Raw genomic sequence first — 9,115 nt, 5'->3', positions numbered from 1 at the left:
AGAGGCAGGTAGCTTCGTCTAGCAGCCTGGCTCAGCCAAAGGGGTCACCTATCACCCCGAGCAGCCTGCAGACGTCCTGTGCACGGCTAACGCCTGTCAGCCACGTGGAGTTGAACCCTTCAGTCCGGTAGCACGCCGGCTGGGGGCACGTGTACCCGTTGGCGTAGTCACACACGCATCCTAGCGCCGCCACTGTAGTCCCTGTGCTGTAACAGGACTACAGATAGTTTTTCTCTGACTATCTCTCGTGCAGCTAACGGAGATAGTGCAAATTGCTATACCTGTTCCAGTGTGCAGAAACACGGAAGGGTTTTACATTTAAGTTGGTTGCTTCCCTTTCCACCCGGAAAGTGTTCGGCAGCAGTCCACCAGGCTGCATCGCGGACCCCGGGGTCGGTTGCGTTCCATTATATTAAAGTTGTCTGCAACAGCCCTCCTAACACAGAGCTCCTGTGTATAATGTCACTGGTGATCACTGTATTACCTATACACTATATGTAGAGCGCCTGTGTATAATGGCACTCATGGTAATATTAGTATTATAGTATTCGGTTACTATGTGGTGGTGATATGTGGTCTGGTCATGGTGTGCTGCCATTTTTTCCTTGTACAGGTGCATCTCACAAAATTAGAATATCATCAAAAAGTTAATTTATTTCAGTTTTTCCATACAAAAAGTGAAACTCATATATTATATAGAGTCATTACAAACAGAGTGATCTATTTCAAGTGTTTATTTCTGTTAATGTTTTCAAATATTTTTATTGATTTATATTATAATAAGGAATATAGGAGGAAAAAAATGCGAAGATAGGGGGGAAGGAGTATATGGGGAAACAATACAGGAAGCAGTATACATAAGTTGGATCAATCAGCATAAGAAACATTTTTGAAACAATCTGATTATACAATTAACATTAAATCAGTTTAATCAATGGACTTGTTTATTCTTAGTTTTGGAGTAAACTTATTAATCCATAAGTTCCTTCTTAACAAATATCTCTTAGTTTGTTTATCCCTTATTGCAAATTATATTCAAACGTGTTGTGTATCAAAATTCTATGTATCATTTCTGTTATATTGGGAGGTTTAGGATCTTTCCATTTAATTGCTATCAGATATTTAATTGTTAGGAGTATATGACAAACTATTAGTGATGAGCGAGCACTAAAATGCTCTGGTGCTTGATGCTCGGGTCGAGCACATTGGAATACTCGGGTGCTCGACCCGAGCAACGAACCCAATGTAAGTCTATGGGAAACTCCAGCATTTTTCAGGCGGCTCCCCCCGGCGGTCTGCAGAAGGCCTAAAAATTGCCCAAATCGATGGAAACAGTGCTCAAATGACATGGGGACAGCATGGGGAAGACCCCTGGAAGCAGGTCACTTCTGTCAACAACGTTGTCAGAGTATTACGCCACTTTTACGGACTCACAATAAAACATACCAAAACGAAACCAAAATGGATTTTCCTGGGAAAAATGTTAAGGAACATCCTTTCCAGGGTAATGACTTGTAAATAAAGCAAAATACCAGAAACAAAAATGCTCCTCCACACCTTGGGCTATGTTCACATGTAGCATTTTTGATGCGTTTTTTCACTGTTGCATTGCTTTCAACCATGACTAATGCATTCACTAGGAAATGTCATTTTAACATTTTACAACCTAATCTGGCCATGTGTTGTGTGAGATATCATCAGACACATCGTGTTTCATTTATGAAGGAGGGACTCTGAAAGTCACAAAGCCTATTTTTATAGGGCCATCAGGCGGCCTTTACTATTCTTAAAGGACCAGCAGTCGGCCCTCACTATTCTTAGCGAGCCATCAGCTGGCTATGTTTTATTGTTCCCATTACTAAAGAGTGGGTCTCCTATACTGTTATTGCGTCTGCAGTGAGTGCCAGGGCTGCCCAAAATTTGAAAATTTGGATGCACCTCAATATCCCTTTGAAGAGACTTGGAGCCTGAAAACAATGTTCCCATTATTAGGAAGTAGGTCTCCCATTGTGTTTGCCTATTAAGTGAATGCAAGGGTTGCCAAAAATTTGGAGGCACTTCAATGCCCCTTGGAAGAGACATAGACGTCAGAGGGCCTCCTCAAGACATTGTTCCCATTATTAAGAAGTGGGTCTCACATAGTGTTGGGCTATGTAGTGAATGCAAGGGTTGCCAAAAATTTGGAGGCACTTCAATGCCCCATTGAAGAGACTTGGAGGTCAGAGGGCCTCCTGAAAACAATGTTCCCAGTATTAGGAAGTGGGTCTCCCATAGTGTTGGCCTATGCAGTGAATGCAAGGGTTTCCAAAAATTTGGACGCACTCCAATGCCCCTTGGAAGAGACGTTGAGGAGGGCCTCATAAAAAAATGCTCCCATTAGAAAGGAGCGGGCCTCCTATACTTGTAATGCCCATGCACTAAGTGTATGGGCTGACAAACATTTACCCCTAGGGGGTATACATGAACAAACTGTATAAAAAAAAATTTTTACGGGCATCATAAACACCCTTTAAAAAAATTATGTGGGTGTTGCATCATGGACCACGGTCACCCTGGTCATATGGTGGTGGAGGATGAGGAGAAGGAGGAGGACAAGAGCAAATAGCCAAAATCAGTGTTAGAACCCTCCTGTTAGTTTTTTCTATTTTGCTGGTCACATGACTTTTTGCCTTTATAATCCAGCTCCGCCCTCCTGGCCTTGCTGGACTTCAGTGTTACTTTTACTCTTAAGCTAGCCAGGTGCCTTGTACCTTACTCTGTATTTTGCTTGGTCTTTTGACCACTAGTACTTCTGTTTGTTTGTTTGTCTTTGCTCTGCTACAATTTCTGCTAGGAGGTGTCCAACTATATCCCAGTCCTTAGTTCTTGTAGGGACCCCTCCCTTATATCTATAGGTCTGCGTTCAGACTAGCCGAGGACTTAGGCGGGTCTGTTCACAAGGAACAGGTCCCCCGCTGCATCGTAGGGAATCAGCTTAGTCCTATTGTAGGGACAGTTTTCCTATCTTTCCTTAGTGTTTGTAGAAGTTCATAACAGTAAGTCCAGCCCAAAAATAAAACACTCTAAGGAAAAAAAATCCTGATTTCAGCATGGTGTCGGTTCAGGAGTTGGCTCAACGCCTGCAGGGACTGTCTTTGGAGGTGGCCGAGCTCCAGCAACACGTGAGTAGCTGTCCTGGAGCGCATTTTGTCGAACCGAAGGTAGGGCTTCTAGATTTTTTTTATGGTAAACGGCAAGATTTTTTTTCCTTTAAAAACGCTTGTTTATTATATTTTCGTTTAAGACCCAGATCCTCGGTGAATGAATCACAGCGCATTGGGTTTATAATGTCACTTTTGCGCAAAGAACCACAGGGATGGGCCTTTTCTCTACAACCTAATGATCCGTGTTTTAGATCTGTGGAAGATTTTTCTTCTGCTATGGGGTTGTTGTATGATGATCCTGATCGAGTCTCATCTGCTGAAACTGAATTAAGACATTTGAAGCAGGGATCAGGTGATGTGGAAAATTATTGTACATACTTCAGAAGATGGTCGGCTGAAGTGGAATGGAATGACTCAGCATTAAAATGTTTGTTTCTTGATGGTCTAGGTGAAAGGGTTAAGGATCTGCTGATTGCCTTCCCAAAACCTGGAACCTTGCAGGAGGCAATGCAATTAGCCATACGTGTGGACAGGAGACTGCGTGCTAGGAGTAATGAAGAGAAATTTACTGCTATGGCAGCTCCTAGTTTTCAGAGGGTCTGTTCGGAGGGTGGAGAACCGATGGAGATTGGGGCGATGTCACCCCACTCTCAGGAAAAAGACCGCAGGTTTGCTAAAGGATTGTGTTTTTATTGCGGTAAATCTGACCACTTTATTAAGAACTGTGTGCTTCGTTTGAACAAAGAAAAAAAAAAGAGGTCAGTTACGCCCGCATAGCGTGTTTAAACTCAAAAGGAGTATTTCTTTCTGGAAGCACCTCATTCCAGGAGGAGTTGATTGAATTTCGGGTATTTGTGGATTGTGGTTCTACACTCAATGTGATTGATGAGGGTTTTTTGGAAAAATTTAAATAAGAATCCAAACTTTTGTCATCTCCTATTTCTGTGGTTGCTGTTGATGGCTCTCCCTTGAAAGGTATTACTCACAAGGTTTTTGAATTTCCCCTCACCATTAATGGTATTCACCAAGAGAATTTGGATTTGGCGGTATTAAATAATTTGCCTTCTCCAGTGGTTTTGGGGTTACCTTGGTTAAAATTGCACAATCCTGTACTGGACTGGTCTACCAATGAAATTAAGTCTTGGAGTCCTAAGTGTTATGATAGATGTTGCAACGGTCGCATTGCGGCTGTGGAAAGAGGGGAATTACCTGTACCTAGTCAGGATTTTTGGAAGGTTTTTTCTGTCTGAGGAGGAGTCGCAAGTTTTGCCTCCTCATAGGGACTATGATTGCACCATTGAGTTTGTTCCTGGAGCTACTCTTCCCAAGAGTCGCTTATTTAATCTTACTATCCCTGAGAGAAAGGCCTTGGAGGAATACATACAGACAAGCTTGGCCGCCGGTCACATTAGACCTTCTATGTCACCTGTGGCTGTTGGATTTTTTTTTGCAAAAAAAAAGGACGGCGGTTTACATCCATGTCTGGACTTAAGCGAAATTAATAAACTTACAGTACGCAATTCCTACCCACTGCCATTAATTCCTGACTTGTTCAACCAGTTAGTGGGGGCCAAGTGGTTCTCTAAGATTGATCTCCGGGGGGCATACAATTTGTTACGTATGAAGGAAGGTGATGAGTGGAAAACTGCTTTTAACACTCCAGTGGGTCATTTTGAGAATCTGGTTATGCCCTTTGGTCTTACCAACGCACCAGCGTTTTTTCAGAACCTTATTAGTGACATCCTAAGACCGTTGATCGGTAAGAATGTGGTGGTGTATTTGGATGACATTTTGATTTTTGCGCCGGATCTGGAGTCTCATTGGCAGAGCGTACGTGAGGTATTGCAGTTGTTAAGCTACAATTCACTTTTTGCTAAGCTGGAGAAATGTGAGTTCGCTGTGCAGAGAATAAGTTTTTCGGGCTACATTATCTCCAGCGAGGGCTTTGAGATGGACCCGGTGAAGGTTCAGGCTGTGCAGGAATGGCCTAGGCCTATTGGTTTGAAACCTATACAGAGATTTTTGGGTTTCGCCAATTATTACAGAAAATTCATTAAGAATTTTTCTAGAATTGTCAAGCCGCTGACCGATCTCACCAGGAAAGGTGCGAATACGGTTCAGTGGACTACTGAGGCCATTGAAGCTTTTGTGTATCTCAAGGAGAGGTTCAGTTCTGCCCCCATGCTTAAGCAGCCTGATGAGACCAAGCCTTTTTTGGTCGAGGTTGATGCTTCTTCGGTGGGGGTCGGCGCTGTTTTGTCTCAGGAAAACAAGGATGGAGTACATACCTGTGCTTTTTTTTTCAAAAAAAATTTCTGAGACTGAACTTAATTATGATGTCGGTAATCGGGAATTGCTGGCAATTAAACTCACATTTGAACATTGGCGTAATCTCTTGGAAGCTGCTAAATTTCCCATTCAGGTTTTTACTGATCATTAGAATCTGATCTATCTTGATGCTGCCAAGCGCTTGAATGCCCGTCAAGCTAGGTGGGCACTTTTTTTTTCGCGGTTTAATTTTTCTGTTACTTACATCCCGGGTACCAAGAATGTAAAAGCTGATGCTTTATCTCGCAGTTTTTCTCCCATGGTTGGTACCGAGGAGGAGGAGAGCATTTTACAGGAAGGTGTTGTGATTGCTGCATTGGACTCCGTTTTGGAAGATGGGATTCTGAAAGCCCAGGAGGATGCCCCATGTAACACTCCCCATGGGAGGTTGTTTGTGCCTAGGAACTTTAGGAGAGATTTGTTTGTGGAGTGTCATGAGTCTCGGTTGGCAGGTCATCCAGGAATTTCGGAGACCAAGAGACTTGTAGGTCGCAGTTTTTGGTGGCCTGGGTGGCAGAAGGAAGTCATTAAGTGGGTGCGTCAATGTACTGTGTGTGCTAGATCTAAGTCTTCACATGCTCCTGCTGCGGGGTTGCTTTGCCCTCTGGAGGTTCCTAGTGCTCCTTAGACGCATCTTGCTATGGATTTTATTACTGACCATCCTGCCTCTGAGGGTTTCACTGTTATCTGGGTGGTCGTGGACCATTTTAGCAAGATGTGTCACTTGGTGCCCTTCATCAAACTGCCCTGCGCCAGGACACTCGCTAAGGCTTTTGTTAAAAAAATTGTCAGGCTCCATGGCGTTCCTACCGACATTGTTTCCGATAGGGGACCTCAGTTCGTGGCTCGTTTTTGGCGTGCCTTTTGTGACAGGTTGGGAGTCCATTTGTCATTTTCATCTGGTTATCATCCTGAGTCTAATGGACAGACAGAAAGAAAGAAACAGGATGTTGAACAGTTTTTGCGTTGTTTTGTGGCTGACAATCAAGAGGGGTGGTCTGAGTTTCTGCCACTGGCTGAATTTGCTCTTAACAACCATACATCCTCTTCTGCTGGGTGTTCTCCTTTTTTTTGTTGTACTGGGAGACATCCGTCATTTGGGTCATTCTCCAAATTGGTATCGGCTGTGCCGGAGGAGGAGAATTTTTCCAGTGATTTGGAGAGAGTTTGGACTGATGTACGTCGTAACCTTCAAGAGGCTAACAAAAAATCCAAGAGGTACTTTGACAGGAAAAGTCAAGAGGTTTTGTTTACTGTTGGTGACATGGTTTGGTTGTCCTCTAGGAATCTGTGGTTGAGGATTCCTTCTAAGAAATTGGGCCCGAAGTTTGTAGGTCCATTTAAGGTGCTTCAGGTAGTTAACCAATCTGCTGTTAGGTTGGAGGTTCCTACCTCCTGGAAGATTAATCCGGTGTTCCATGTTTCCTTATTGAAAAAAGCTGATAGGGACGCCACTGTCACAGTTCCTCCGATGGAGGAAGACGGTGAATATGAAATTTCTCGCATTCTTAATTCTAGATGGCATAGAGGGAGATTGCAGTATCTCGTCGCTTGGAAAGGTTTCGGTCCCGAGGATAACTCCTGGGTAAGGGCGGATGGTGTCTCTGCTCCTAGACTTGTCGGAGCATTTCACAGGAGGTTTCCTGATAGACCTGGGCCTGGAGGATCCGGAGGATCCTCATAGAGGAGGGGGTACTGTTAGAACCCTCCTGTTAGTTTTTTCTATTTTGCTGGTCACATGACTTTTTGCCTATATAATCCAGCTCCGCCCTCCTGGCCTTGCTGGACTTCAGTGTTACTTTTACTCTTAAGCTAGCCAGGTGCCTTGTACCTTACTCTGTAGTTTGCTTGGTCTTTTGACCACTAGTACTTCTGTTTGTTTGTTTGTCTTTGCTCTGCTACAATTTCTGCTAGGAGGTGTCCAACTATATCCCAGTCCTTAGTTCTTGTAGGGACCCCTCCCTTATATCTATAGGTCTGCGTTCAGACTAGCCGAGGACTTAGGCGGGTCTGTTCACAAGGAACAGGTCCCCCGCTGCATCGTAGGGAATCAGCTTAGTCCTATTGTAGGGACAGTTTTCCTTTCTTTCCTTAGTGTTTGTAGCAGTTCATAACAATCAGGAAGCGTATACCCATGTCTGGGTGTGAAACGGTGCAAGGGAATACTCCTCCCAAGAAAAGACACTGGATTTGAGTTTGTTACGCTGCTATCATTCGGTGGTGTTGAGAAATCTTGCCCAATCAAGCCCTTGTTCCAGGCCTAGAGTCAGCCTGTCAGCATTTTTAGTTGACAGGCGGATGCGCTTATCAGTTATAATTCCACCAGCGGCACTAAAAACTCGCTCTGATAAAACGCTGGCGGCAAGGCAGGCCAGGACCTCCAAGGCATAGAGAGTCATTTCATTCCAAGTATCCAGCTTGGATACCAAATAATTATAAGGCACAGAGGAATGACGGAGGACGTTGGTACGTTCGGCAAGGTACTTCCTCATTATCTTCCCAAACTTTGCACTCCTTATGAGAGTACCCCGTGCCTCAGGGCCTGTACGATGGGAGGGGCTGAGAAAACTCTCCCAGAACTTTGACAGTGTTCCCCTGCCTCTGCTGAATTGAAGTTGTGTCTCTCTCGCCTGTACTCCTTGGTTGTCCAACGAAGTGTGCCCTCTGCCGCCACCATTTTCAGATGGGAATTTTCTTAATAGTCCCGCAACAAGGGCCTTCTGGTAGTGCCCCATTTTTGTAGACCTGTCTGCCTCAGGAATAAGAGATATAAAGTTCTCCTTGTAGCGTGGGTCTAGAAGTGTCACCAACCAGTAATGACTGTCACCCAAAATTTTGAGAACGCGAGGGTCATTGGAAAGGCAGCGTAACATAAACTCAGCCATGTGTGCCAGACTACTAACAGACAAGACTTCCGTGTCCTCACCAAGAGGATGACTGACCATGCTCTCCTCCTCCTCTGTGTCCTCTGTCCATCCATGCTGAACAGACGGTATGACAACTGTGCAGGTAGTACCATCTATAGTGCATGAAACTAGCTCCTGTCCTTTCTCCTCCTCCTCCTCTTCCTCATTATTACCCAATCCACGTTGGAATGAGATGAGGCTGGGCTGTGTGTAATCACCCTGTATGGTTCCTTGCTCCATCTCATCGTGTTCCGCCTGCAATGCATCCTCTTTGATTGTAAGCAGAGAGCGTTTCAGAAGACAGAGAAGCGGGATGGTGATGCTAATTATGGCGTCATTGCCGCTCACCATCTTGGTGGAGTCCTCAAAGTTTTGGAGGATGGTACATATGTCTGACATACATGTCCACTCCTGAGGTCTTATGTGTGGAGTCTGAATTGAATACCGACGGCCTTGTTGATGCTGGTACCCAACAACTCCCCTCTTCTGCTCACAAATCCTTCCCAACATGTGCAGTGTAGAGTTCCAACGTGTGGGGACATCACACACCAGTCTGTGAGCCGGAAGCAGCAAACACTGCTGAAACACGGCAAGGGCGGTGGAAGCTGTAGGTGACTTTCTAAAATGGGTCTGAAGGACCCTGCATCTTGTTGTTCAGGGAACGTTGGAGGCACCAGAAGCTTCAAAAACTTGTCTGCTGCTATGACAAGGCTTTTTTGCCGCTGCTCTTTTAACCTG

This window comes from Phyllobates terribilis, unplaced genomic scaffold (assembly GCF_046119375.1).
Source record: "Phyllobates terribilis strain yellow unplaced genomic scaffold, ASM4611937v1 Scaffold_2323__1_contigs__length_141014, whole genome shotgun sequence".
Taxonomy (NCBI): Eukaryota; Metazoa; Chordata; class Amphibia; order Anura; family Dendrobatidae; genus Phyllobates; species Phyllobates terribilis.
The sequence above is the reverse complement of the archived record's forward strand: the minus strand, read 5'-3'. Positions refer to the sequence as shown.